The sequence below is a fragment of the Boleophthalmus pectinirostris genome, unplaced genomic scaffold (genome assembly GCF_026225935.1).
Source record: "Boleophthalmus pectinirostris isolate CB_2022bp ecotype Guang Dong unplaced genomic scaffold, ASM2622593v1 HiC_scaffold_21, whole genome shotgun sequence".
Lineage (NCBI taxonomy): Eukaryota > Metazoa > Chordata > Actinopteri > Gobiiformes > Gobiidae > Boleophthalmus > Boleophthalmus pectinirostris.
Window position 1 is genome coordinate 5,237,483 of NW_026571175.1, and position 14,229 is coordinate 5,251,711.

At 40.7% G+C, this 14,229-nt stretch overlaps 1 pseudogene; it reads left to right on the plus strand.

Moving 5' to 3' along the window:
* LOC129410145 (zinc finger BED domain-containing protein 4-like) overlaps positions 1–2,135 on the plus strand; it is a 33,250-nt pseudogene extending 31,115 nt beyond the window's left edge.
* Positions 2,136–14,229: the final 12,094 nt, after the last annotated feature.

Sequence of the window (14,229 nt, forward strand, 5' to 3'; positions counted from 1 at the left end):
AGCCGAAACATGTCAACAAGGTAAATACACTTTACTGCATTGTCTTTAAAAAGAACCCAAGAAGTTAATGTTTTCTTGTTGTATCTGAGAAGAACGCAGTTTTACTTTCGGACCAAAATAAATGACAACACAGAGTTCACGGAGGGACGCTTGCATATCAACATGTGCATATCAACACGTGTATCAAACAAACACGTGTATCGAATCGTGAGACTAAATTCTAATAAGAAGTTAGACTGGGTGCACTTCCGGCTCCATCGACTCCAACACCAGTTCATGTTGTATTGAAAAAACTCTCTCTGTAACTGCTGCTGTCAGACTCTTCATTTTGGTCGTAAAATGTTTACATTAACATCATGCTCTACATCCTGGTAATTTTCATTTTGCTATTTTGTCTGTAAATCAATTCCTATTCTTAAAGTAGAACTTGGCTCCAAATTCGTTCTTATAACTGCAAGCCTCAATGAGCTTCATTTGACTGCAGACGAAAGCTATGGCTGACAGCACACTCTCTTAGTGCACTTTTTTTACATTCTATGGTAGTAACAGTAGCGACATTTTTGAGATGTTATTGTTTTGTCTGGAATGTTTCACCTTGTTCTTCATGGAGACCAAACCAGCCAAGTTACAGGTCAGATCAGTGGAGAGGCAACCTCGCTCACAGTCAGGACGCCCCCTGTAAAACTGAACAAATATAAAGTGGAACAGTTTAATGTCACACTGTGGAACATTCCAGGCAGAGCAATGACATAGAAACAAGCAGGTGATGGACCCTCCACAAGAAATGTTACTCAGTGCACCTTTAAAATAAAAATAACTGATATTATTCTGGTTTGAAAACTCAAACCTCGTGATAATCCAGGTTCAGTGTGCAGTTCCACATCTGGACTTTTCCTCTCTCATTATCACATTTATTGAGTCAGATTTTGGACAGACTACACCCACACGTCCAAGAGGTCACCGCAGCCTGGACCCTCAAACTCAGAGCAGCTGAGATAAACTTCATACAATCTCTACTTTGAACAACTGAACAGAGTATGTGCAGAGTGAAGGGGTCATCAATGTCCCGCCACCGCCCACATGGTCACTGTATGGGACTATTACTGGGTTTGCTAACTGCTGAAAAGTCAGATGTTACGGTTCAAGAATTAGTTTTGTATTTAAAAGGTCCATCTCATGCAAAATACGTTTAAAAAATGCGTTTAAAAATGCCGAATCAGTCTAAACACCACTTGGGCGACATATACAAGGCCCACACATCACTCTTAGAAGGTAGAAAGCTCTGAAAAGGTGATTTTGCATGAGATGGGCCCCTTAACATTTGGTGGACTACAGATTTCTTTCTGTTGCAAAATCTGAAGTATTTGCATGGGTTCATATGAATTAAAACACATATGTCACAGAGCAGGTCCAGATCACCAGTGAAATTCCACTCTCAAGAACAGAGACAACAGTACTTTTAAAAGTTTATTAGAAATAAAAATCCTAAAAGCTAAAAACAGTTTCCTAAAACTAATCAAGGGATTTTTAACTATAAAAAAAGTTCCACCCAGAGGGGCAATTATTGATTTGGTATAAAAACGTTCTATTAAAACCAGTCAGTGCACGATTTTAGGGATAAAAAATTGCTAAAAACAAGCCCAAAACGTAGGGTATGGTCCCTTCAGGTCGCCCGAAGATCCTCGCGCTAAAGAGCTAGTGTCCAAAAAATTTAAAAAAACTATGTAATTGTCTTCCCAGCAGGAGTCTCCTTCCGTGGGCTGGGGGAGGCCAGTAGGTTGGAAGGCCCGGCTGGCCTACAATTCAGCCCCGTCCGTCTCGGCGGCTCCACTCCAGATACGTTGGTCCAGCACGGCTGTAGTTGGTTCCGCTCCAGCCTCTGCAACAGCAGTGGGGGGAGAACAAGTCACACAACACACGAGCACACGGCAAAGCTGAATAATCCCCCACAGTGGCAAGAAGGCTACAGACGTCCCTTTCTACTTAGCTCGAGTGGCCGTGTATCCACTGTCCAGCTGTCTCGGGCGGTGGAGGGGTTCTCTCTGGGCTCTCTGGGCACTTCCAGGCTCCGGCGCAACATCGACCCTGGGCGTAAAGGGGGAGAGTGCACTCACTGTCCGCAGCACAATAAATAGTCATTAAAAACAGCGACACGTCCCTTTAACTTAGCTCGACTGGACGGTGAATATAGTCTAGGGTGGTTAGGCTGGCTCCTCGCACCCGCTCGCCGCCGATCCCCCCAGTCACACGTGCTCCACCCGGCGCAGGTAACACTGTGGATGAGGAGAAAGAACTAACATCCTGCACACACACACACAGCAAACTCACACGGAGGGCAATGCGAACGTCCCTTCACTTAACTGTCAGCGCACGTTGTCTGTCTCACTCAGCGCCTCTTCCTGTTTCCGTGCCCCCTCAAGAGTCAGATCCGGGCATTTTTATATCCCAGGTTCATGTGGCAGTGTCCAATAAAAACAGTCAGGGGTTTGACTAGGGGCGTGACCAATTAGTCCCACATCCTCCGCTGCACACAATAAATGTTTCATCCCCATTATAGTTCATGCAGTGAATCACAGCAAACACAGCAAGTAACAAAAAAACACAAGATACACTTATGTGCAGTGGGCTTATCCAAAAGTCCTCACACCCTTTGACACATACTGCCTTGAATGTTTTAGAGATTCCTGTATAAAAACAAATATATGTGTGTGTGTGTGCACGCGTGTGTGTGTATATTTATGCAATGCATAATGACAGGTAAGCACTCCAAAAGTGTTAAAGGTGTTTAAAAAAAAAAAAAGTGTGAACCACGTGATTATGTAAAACAATTGGGGCAGGACTCTATACATTTTTAAACTTCATCCTCCTCCTTTTGAGCACCAGGTCCCAAATCTGTTCATGTACATATCCCTGTTTTTGTTATTGTTTTTGAATGTTTGCTGTACCTGACTCAAACAAATAAAGAAATAAATAAAATGAATGAATTTGTAGCAGATGTCATTAACATTTGGTGGTGGGGTGAAGCTAACTGGAGGCACTGCTCTGTCTGAAGTTGTGTTACTCAAGTTAGTCTTTAATCGGAGTTTTGTTTTCGCACTATCTCATCGTACTGTCCCCCTTCAATAATATCACAGTCACAAGATGTAGGTCGTTTAGAGATATAGATATAAGTAAGGAGCCAACAGTTTTTCAGGTTCAGTTTTCAGTCACATGATTGGTCACAAGTTTGGTCACATGTTCACATGTTCTGTCTCCATGGTAACAACTCAACATTCCAACATATCGTATTCCATGTTCTATCACCGTGGCGACAGCTGTTATGTCATAAAGGTGGCCAGAGTATATATGCCTGGACTTGAACTGAAAAACTTCATTCTAGACTGAATCTCACAGCGAGAGACATGTACCAAAACGGCAGAAAAAAACAACTATCCAACCATGAGGGCAACGGCTCAGGCTACCGCAGGGGGTGCCTCTCCTCTACCCGAGGAGAGCCCACTTGTGAAGGACCTGAGACGGCGACTTCAGGAGGTCCAACGAGCCCATCAAGACCAACTCCAAGTCAATGCTAAACAGACAAGGAGACTGAGAGAGTTAGAGGAGGTGTTACAGCAGAAAGTAAACCTCGAGAAGAAGTTTGAGGAGCTCCAGAAAGAGCTGAGCCAAGCTCGAGAGGAAAAGGAGGCAATGATAGAGTTTGGGGAATATCTGCTCGAAGAAAAAGACAAGGAAAGAGATCAAATGTTAAAGAAGGGTAGACAGATGGTAAACCAGTATGTGGAGGGCCTCTACCAGGACAACGAAAATCTTAAGAGGTTCTCCCAAGAACAGCAGAGTCTCGCCAGCAAAAACCAAGAAAAGGTGAAGCAGCTGGAACAACAACTGAAACTGCAGAAGGCAAACAGACACTACTATAACTCTGACCTCTTTGAGGAGCTAAAGTCTGCCCAACAACACCGTCAAGAACTTGAAGGTGACCAGTATGAAGAACACACAGGAACTTGAAGAGTGTATAGAGCAGAACAGGGCGCTGAAGAATACTCTTCAGGAGCTCCAGAGAACCCACCAGGAACAACTCCACATCAGTCGAAAACAGACATGGAGACTGAGGGAGTTACAGCAGGTGGTTCAGGAGAACGAAGCCCTCCAAAAGAAGCAGGCTCTCCAGAGGACTATCGAGGAGCTGAACACGGCTCTGAAACACAGTGAGCAGGAGAAAACCTCTGCTCTCCTCAGATGTGAAGAGCTGCAGCTGTCCCTGCCCAAGTCAGATGATCAGCTGCAGCAGATCAAAGTCAAAGCGGAGGAGCTCCAAGTCCAAGTGTACTATAAAAACAAGAAGAAGAAGAAGAGGAGGAGCTGTTTAGGTGGTGACAGTCATCAGTCTCCAGTCTGAATCCTGTGTCTGTGTATCACCACACACAGGTCCTGTAAATACATTGTAAATAAAGAAGTAATTTAGCCAATTTCAAATAAGTCTGAATGTTTTTGTTTTTTAATACAGATTGTTTAGAATCCAGAGCAACACATGGCAAATAAGCTCTGCCCATATTTTTGGGAGACTTTTTATTATTTTTCCCTCAACTTTTCAAATTGAAATTGACTACAAACTCACCTACACACTGTATTTGACCACTTCATACTTTTCATCTAGCGAGCTTTTCATATAGCTAACTCTAAGTGTTCAGTTAGTCTGTCCCAGGGCAACTGTGGCTACAGACGCCTTCCGCCACCTAAGTGCAGGAAGCTGTATTTGTTTCCATGTGTCACTCTGCATCGTGGATCTGCTTCAAAAGGTCCATGTGAGTTTAGAACAAGGATGGGCAAACGTTTTGACTCGTGGGTCACAAAGGTTCTAAAATTTGACAGAAGGGCCGGACCAGGAGCTGATTTTTTGTTAATCCACTTCATAAAAGAAAAAAATAATAACATAGGATATGTAGAAAACATATCCCATGTTATTGAAATATCCCATAATTGGAAATCATTACAACAAAATATGTGTCTTTCAAGTGCCACAGTATTTACTGTTTACTGAAATGACTTTTAAAACACTGAAAATGATGATTATTATTACTTATAATTCAAGTTGGGAGGGCCGGATTAAAAAGATTAAAGGGCTGCATATGGCCCCCGGGCCATAGTTTGCCCACCCCTGGGTTAGAAAGTATGGCTTGTCCTCATAGCAAAAATATGACAATAACTGACAATGATTAATATAAAAGTTCTCCCCGTTAGCAGCGCATTACATACGTCACCACCAAATAGCAGCGACTGGTTCATTTTAAAAAGTGCCCTCCTACCGTCGAGCGAACGAATCCTAATGCTGCTCACACAGTTTCCATGAAGTGATGAATCAGGCTGGGTTTTCCCCGAATCCCAAACGCAATAGAATGCGGCATATGAGTCAGATCTGTGGAGATGCAAGCCTGTGTGAAGACCACAGACTGTACAGACTTTTAAAGGGTCCATCTCATGCAAAATAACTCTCTTCACATTGTATCTTCTGCACATAAACAAGCACTATTTGGGTTTTGGAACATCCATTACACAATAGTTATGAAATCTGATTTCTTGGAGACAGTCACAGACCAGGAACAAGGAAAGACCGACTATTGCTCATCCCCCCGCCCGTCCTGAGAAAGCACAGGCTCCGCCCTCCAAATGTGACGTAGGCTCTGAGTGAGCCGCTCTTCCTCTTTATTCATCGTGGAGGTGGGGTGGAGGCGAGGTGAAGGGGGAGCAGAGGCGGGCAGGTGCGAAGCGCTTTCTGCTACGTCAAACGCGTCATAGGTGTATCTGCCGCGTCATCATTGTAGCAGCTTTAGTTCGTTGTCACGTGGGAGGGTGGCAGAAATATGCTGCAATTTGTTAAAAAAAAACGCAGAATAAATCTAAAAACCACTTGGGCGACATATACAAGGTCCACACTTCACTCTTAGAAGGTAGAAAGTTCTGAAAAGTTGATTTTGCATGAGATGAGCCCTGTAAATTTGGATTTGCTGGACACTGTTGACATGAATATTGGATTTCAAGGCTCATTAGGGTCAAAGTGAACATGTTATTAAAAGGTGCATTCAAAGTTCAAAGTTACGTTTCTGGTGGAGATGTTATTGCTTTGTCTGGAATGTTTCACAGTATTAAATCTTTCTGTTGTCATGGAAAGCAAGCCAGATCAAGTTACAGGTCAGATCTGTGGAGAGACAATCCCCGCTCACAATCCGAATGCATGTTTTTGTAGATATTTTTGAGCTATAAAACCACCTTGTAATTGAATGAATATAAGATAGAGCTGTTTAATGTCATACTGTGGAACATTCCAGGCAGAGCAAATGGTAAATGTTTGTTTTGACATGAGCAAAAAAGGCTGAAAATTGTTTTAAACTGAGTGCATTTGCTCAAAATATAAAAATAAATAAATCATTGCTATAATCTGGGGAAAAAAAAAACTCATAAACTGAATTTGAAAACTATTTCTAGAGTTGTGTTTTGTTTCATTCACACGTTTAACTCACAAAGCCTGGATATATAGGCTCAGTCCTTCTCTTAAAATGGTCAATGTTAACTTAAAAAATACCACTTCGTGACATCACAAAGTGGAACAGAGCAATCAACTCCAGGTATGTTTTGATGAAACATGACTAACATGGCTTGTAACTCACAGTAGATAATTTTGTGTAATATAGGGCCTTTAAATTTGTGAAGCAGGTGACTCCAGCAGGCCTAGATACAGGTCAGATCTGTGAAAAGGCGACGCCAGCTAATTCATTTGAGTCTGTGGCTACGTTTATATGATGACGGTCTGAACAGAAGGTGCAAAAGTGGTGTCGCGTCTTCACTTTTTATTCCGCATTTAGATGAGTGTTTTCAGGAGGAAATCTGTGTACATACGGTGACGCAAAAGTGTGTGGAATTGGATTGGGTATGATGCCAGGTTTCTGTGTACTGTATGCAGTGTTGGGGAGTAACAGATTACATGTACCGGAGTTATGTAATCAGAGTACAAATTATGAGTAATTGTATTCGGTTACAGTTATTGTTTCAGTGAGTGGTAATTGGATTACAGTTACTTTGTTGGAATAAATGGATTACACAGCGGTATTTTCCTGTTTTCACATTTTGGGCTATTCCCTTTTTCTTCTTCTTTTTTTTTTTTTTTTTTTTTCTTTTCTCGGTAATCCACTCATTGCCAGAAAATAAACCAGGACTAAACCAGGTCTAAACCAGGACTATAACACGACTAAAACAGGACTAAGCCAGGTCTAAACCAGAACTAAACCAGGTCTAAAACAGGACAAAAACAGGACTACACCAGGACTAAATCAGGTCTAAACCAAGTCTAAAACAGGAATAAAACAGGTCTAAACCAGGACTAAAACAGAACTAAACCAGGTCTAAAACAGAACTAAACCAGGTCTAAACCAGGTCTAAAACAGGACTAAAACAGGACTAAACCAGGTCTAAACCAGAACTACAACAGGACTAAAACAGGAATAAAACAGGACTAAAACAGGTCTAAATCAGATCTAAAACAGGACTAAAGCAGGACTAAATCAGGTCTAAACCAGGTCTAAAACAGGACTAAAACAGGATTAAACCAGGTCTAAAACAGGTCTAAAACAGGACTACACCAGGACAAAATCAGGTCTAAACCAAGTCTAAAACAGGACTAAAACAGTCTAAACCAGGACTAAAACAGGACTAAACCAGGACTAAAACAGAACTAAACCAGGTCTAAAACAGGACTAAAACAGGACTAAACCAGGTCTAAACCAGGTCTAAAACAGGTCTAAAACAGGACTAAAACAGTATTTAACAGGACTAAATCATGCTGTGCGGACGTGTCTCCTCCTCTATCAATAATATTTTTAATTTGGTTGAGTAAAGTCTAGGCTTTTTATTCATACATATACATCTTATGTTATGATTTCCTAATCTTTTCTTCTCTACAGCAAATCAAGTAATCCAAAGTATTCAGATTACGTTACTCACTTTAAGTAATTTAATGGATTACATTACAAACTACATTTTGGGGTATGTAATCTGTAATCTGTAGGGGAATACATTTTAAAAGTCACCTTCCCAACACTGCCTGTATGTATGTGATGTAAACATGTACGCGACGTGAGCAGATCTGACCAGAGTTTTGCATCTTGGGCAGTGTAGAAGGAAAAGCTACGGCGAAGTATATTCAACTTTTCCAATCTGGAGGGTGGTTTCAGATGTTTGCGTTTCTGAGCCTCAAAAAACGCCGTCACTGTCTAAACAAAAGACACTACCGATAAAATATTTAGTTGTTTTTACCCACAAGTGTTCTCGTGTAAACAGGCTCTGTGTGTGTGTGTGTTTCTTTGCAATTAAAACGTTTGCAGAGATCAAAATGCAAGATAAGTTGAAAGTCAAGCACCTTCTCTTCAGGAATGTTACACAATCTGAATTTAAACACACTGAAATTTGAATGTGTTGAGGCAGTAAAAAGATAATTATGACTCCAATCTATAATCTGATTTCCATTTAGACGTCCTTTCTGTCGAAGCCTGGATCATGTGTAGATCTCGCCCTTGGACTCAGACCTGATCCGGACTCGTACACGTCTGTTTTTTGTGTAGACTCAGCTGAAACATTCTTCCTCTAAACTTCACTCACTTCCTGGTTCTTGTGAAGACGAGTCAAATCGGAGCCCGTGACCTTGGCTTGTTTTTCAAAATGGCTGACACAGAGTTTAACCACACAAACTGTCAACTCTGCATATTCTCATGGAGATTGGAAGACGGGATTTGGTAAAATAACATGACATACAAAGATTCTTCTAGTGTCAGATCGTGAATGTGATTCAGGACGAAACTAACTTTTTGCTCTAGGTTTTCACAATGCAAAGGTGAAAGAGCCAATTAAAATGTAATAATAAAGCTTTCAATTTATGTTTTCAAAAGTGCAGTTTCATCTACTGTATCTTGTTCAGCTAAAGATTATATACAACAGACAGAGTGACACTTCTGTAAGGATGTGAAACGACTGAAAACAGCATTAGTTAATATATTAAGCCTATTACAGGTTAAAAGGACGACGTCAGGGGATGGATACAGACACAGGTCCTCTGTACGAGTTAAAGCCCAATAATGGTGGATAAATGAACTTTGTTATCTTCTGTTTTGTTCATAACTATTATAATTAAATAAAATATATAAAAAGGTTTCCACTCGAGGTGTAGGACAATTGAAAACAGATAAACGGGAGAGGAAAAATGGGGGGAGGTCGTGCTGGGGGTGACCGGAGGTGGAGTTTATGGGTCATTTTTCTCTAGATTTCTCCATATTATATTACACTTGTCCCTCGCTATATCGCGGTTCACCTTTTGTGGTCTTGCTGCTTCACAGATTTTTAGTGCAATTTTGTATGCTTTTTTTTTTTTTTTTTACAGCATATGAACGTTTATTGCGTATTACGGGCGGGTAGTAATTACACAGGGGTGGGTCAGGACTAAACCAGGTCTAAACCAGGACTAGTCTTGGACTTAAGAGAGAGAACCCCGAGCATAGCACGATCAGGCAATTGCCACGTATATAATAATATAATCTCAGGTTAACGGGCGGGTGCGGTGCTGTGCAGGTGGGGGTCTCCAAAAACTGACCAGTGCAGGACTCTGCGCTGTAGGCTTTATTTACGGAATAAATTAATCTTTGATTCATTACATAAAGAAAGAGAAAAATAACAAAAGGACAACAGCAGCAATACGTTTTAAGAAGGATGCAAAAAGGGTTGTAACTGTCCTGTGTGAGAAAAGTGTATAAAGTGTGTGCTGAGGGGTTTTACAGACTTAAAACAGATATAATAACTGTAAAATATAAGGTTGACTACTTCACAGATTTCACCTATCACAGGTTATTTTTAGAACATAACCCCGGCGATACACGAGGGACCACTGTACTACTTTTTTGTATTTTTTTTTCTCCTTTATGTGCATAAAAAAGTTATAAAAACATTTTAAAATTCGACTTACATGAAATAGGTGAACAAAACGTAAGATTATTAAAGTCATAGAGTAAAGCCAAGACACGACATAGAGTCAATGAGAACAAGATGAGACTTTGAAATGATTTACAACACTGGGATCAGTTCACAATTTTGATTATATGACATTAAATTAGTTTATATATATTTTCTGTATTTTATGTGTTGATAAAGTTATAAAGACGTCATCAATGAATGTAATTTTCATTATATGTATTGAATAACCTAAATGCATTAACATGCTTTAGTCCTAAATGCAAGAACCATAAAGGTGCACCAGGACCAGCTGTTTTATTTATTTATTTATTTATTACCTGGTCCCCGAAGGTTTGACCAGGTTTTGTATTCACCCTGTGTGTCTGTATGTCTGTGTCTGTCCACCCTCAATAATTCTGTCATTTATGGACTGATTGTCACCAAATTTGGTACGTGGGTCAAGCCCCCGTGCCAAATGCAGCAAAAAAAAGTTTGGTGACGATCCGAGGTCATTTGAGGTCACATGGGTCAACTGAAAGGTCACGACATTATAAAGGATCAGCAATTTCTGAACCCAAAATCTTCACCCTATCATCACACAAGTTGGCACACACATAACCGGGGCACACTGGATGTTACAGGTTGAAACTGGTCAAGGTCACTTGAAGGTCAAGGTAACCAGGGTCAAACATGTGTTTTTGGTCATAACTCCACGAAGGATGGAGCTCGAGCAACAGGAGTGTCTCAAAATGTCAGAAAAATTATGATCTATTTATAATTCTATGCATTTGTATTGTCAAATATTAATAGTTTTCCAGATAATCACTAATTAGGCAAAGCAAGTTTACTTGTACAGCACAGTTCGTACACAAAGTAATTCAAAATGCTTTACAGAATAAGAAATACATTAAAATCACAATAAAAACTAATCAAAACATAAATAATCATAAAGATTAAAATTAAAAAAGAGAGACATAAATTAGAGAACTGTTATAAATTATAACAGTTCCTTTCTCTTTCAGTGTATGTCATTAAAATTCTAATTGGAATGAAATTAATTCCCATTTCTTGTTTTTCTGGTGATACACACACACTGATCTACAGTCACACAACTAACACACACACAACTCATGAAAAATGACATTTTGGTTCCACACTAGTAAACACAGACATTCTCATATGTGACCAACATCACACACATGTTCATGGGTTTGTACAGATACACACATTATATTGTGGATATAATGATCATGTGATATGGGCTGGACTCCTCATAAACTGCTTCTGTGCTGATGACCTGACTCCACTGATGCCTCATGGGGACCAGGTCGATATCTCTGATTGCGCTTATTTATTTATTTTAACTTCTTGAGTTCTTTTTAAAGACAATACAGTAAAGTGTATTTACTCTGTTGACATGTTTTGGCTGCTCGCTGCATGTCATCTTCAGAAGTGTCACCGGTGTTGGTGGTGACGTGTCGTAGATCAGCTGGTGTTACTTCCTGTGGGTGTGGTCAGCCTGACGGACCTGGCAGGTTGCTCAGACTGACCACACCTCCTGTCGCCCGGTGTCTCTGGAGGAGGGTGTCCCAGGTGTGTGAAAGGAGGAACATGCCTCTCACAAACATGGGACACCCTCCTTCAGAGAACACAGTGGTCAGTCTGAGCGACCTGCCAGGTCCATCAGGCTGACCACACCTACAGGAAGTAACACCAGCTGATATACGACATGTCACCACCAACACCGGGGACAGTTCTGAAGATGGCTCACAGCTAACAGCTGAAACATGTCAACAAGGTAAATACACTTTACTGCATTGTCTTTAAAAAGAACCGAAGAAGTTAAAGTATATAAGAAGACAAAATGAACATCTTTGAATTATTTATTTATGTATTTATTTATTTATTCATTTAGCCAGGTCTCATGTAGTAAATTTTGGTCATTAAAATTTACTAAGAGTAAAGAGTAAATTTTAGTCATTAAAGACATTAAATTTACTCCCCCTTGGCTAATAAACTTGCCTTGCTTGCCTGCTCTCCCGCGGCGACTCCTACATACTACTGAGTGATGTCCCTGTGCAGGGCCGGCAGCAGAGTCTGGAAAACGTCATTTAAACACACACCAGTACCATGGCACCAGTAAAGTTCTCACAGTTTAATGGGTGAAAACAGACACTACTTATTACTCAAGTAGTGTTACACTGTACAATATGTTACTCAAGTAAGAGTTCAAATATCGGCTCAGTTGGTAGAGTGTTTGTCTTCTGATCAGTGAGCAGTAGAATCCCGCTTTCAACAAAAACATCATTGGTCGAGCTGATCCACTGGCCCAGAGGTTGGCGGTGTGATTCCAGCTCCCACAGATGAATGCTGCCATTGTGTCCTTGGACAAGACACTAAACTCACCTCATCCATACCACACTGGTGTATAAGTGTGTGTGAATGTGTGTGTTGATGTAAAGCGCTTTCAGCCTTGAAGGTGGATATATATAAAAATGTGATTAGAAATAAAGTATGGCACCTGAAAACTACTCTGTAAAATTGTAGAGAAAGTTTTCATTGGTCACTCTGTTTTTACGAACCTGACCTTTAGGCTCCCACCTAGAAGCCCAAAAGGAAGAGTTTTAGTTTAGTAGTTAGTTTTAGTATTTAACTTCTGGGTGGAGCATCTCAAAATATCTCAATTGTAAAAACAGGGTCCTGATGATCACCACTGAAACTTTCTCCTACACAATCACTCCCGGATGAACTGAGCATTGCACACAGTGTTGGGAAGGTGACTTTTAAAATATATTCCCCTACAGATTACTGATTACATACCCCAAAATGTAGTTTGTAACGTAATCCATTAAATTACTTAAAGTGAGTAACATAATCTGAATACTTTGGATTACTTGATATTATCATGCTTTTTAAAACTACATGAATGTAGCGACCACATCCTGAAAATTCTTGTTTGTTCTCTTCAAATTGGCTGTTGAGCCCAAGTCTCCATGAACAGGTAATTGTTTACTGTAGAGAAGCAAAGACTAGGATCTGAACATAAGATGTTTTGTCTGCTAAAAGACAATAAAAGCCCAGTCTTTCCTTAACCATATTAAAAAGATTATTGATAGAGAAATGCTTTGTATATGAGATCACTGCTGCCTTCAATTATGTCCACCCTACTGTCATATTTTTTAGACCTGGCTCAGTCCTAGATTAGTCCTGGTTTAGTCCTAGTTTAGTCCTGGTTTAATCTTGGACTGGGTTAGTCCTGGTTTAGTCCTAGTTTAGTCCTGGTTTAGTCCTGGACTGGGTTAGTCCTGGTTTAGTCCTGGTGTTAGTTCTGGTTTAGAGGCTCACATGAGGAAGTGCGGTCTACGCAGCGTACGCGAGAAAACCCAGTCCACACACGGCGCACGGAAGGATGTCGCTGTCTGTACGTTCTCAGATTGATGACAATGATGAAGGTGAGAGTTTGTGTTTGTGTGCAAATCCTCTCATGTCTCAGGTCACTATAGGACAGTAGTGTAGATATCATGAGTCTATGCAGGTTGTTTTCACCAGTGCCAGTAGTTCTGGTTTGACATTTAACTTGTAGGCGATTTTATATTTGTTATTTTTTTTATATCTCACGTCGGGAGACGTGGGTGGACGGTGTACCCCCACGTACCACGCCCACTATACACCTGTCCCTCTTTTCTTTAAATACAAAGTGATGTCTGAATTTCCAAGACACAGATGCGTTTTCGCCCGTGCGCTGCTGCCTCTGTTCTACTGTCTCCTCAACCTCGTCCATTGTGTGACTGACGCCACCAACATTAACAAGACGTTTACATCGCTCTTACTGCGCGCGTTCTGTTTGGGTTTCCGGCAATGAGTGGATTTACAGCCCAAAATGTGAAAACAGGAAAATCCCACCATGTAATCCATTTATTTCAACAACGTAACTATAATCCAATTGCCACTCGTTGAAAGAGTAACTGTAACCGAATACAGTTACTCATAATTTGTATTCTGTGATGTACAATTTTATTAAGTATGACTCATCTGCTCCTTTGCAAAACAATTATATTTGAAGGACACGGCAAGGCTGCCCACTTGCCCCGGTCTTATTTATATATCGTACGTTATATGTGCCACCAATCATTATCCTCAGACGTGTGCGTGGTCTCCTGTGCATGTGGGGTATATTGTGCTGACACAGGGCTCTCACGCACTGTCCAGGTCTATTATGTAAATCAGTGTGTTTTTAATATG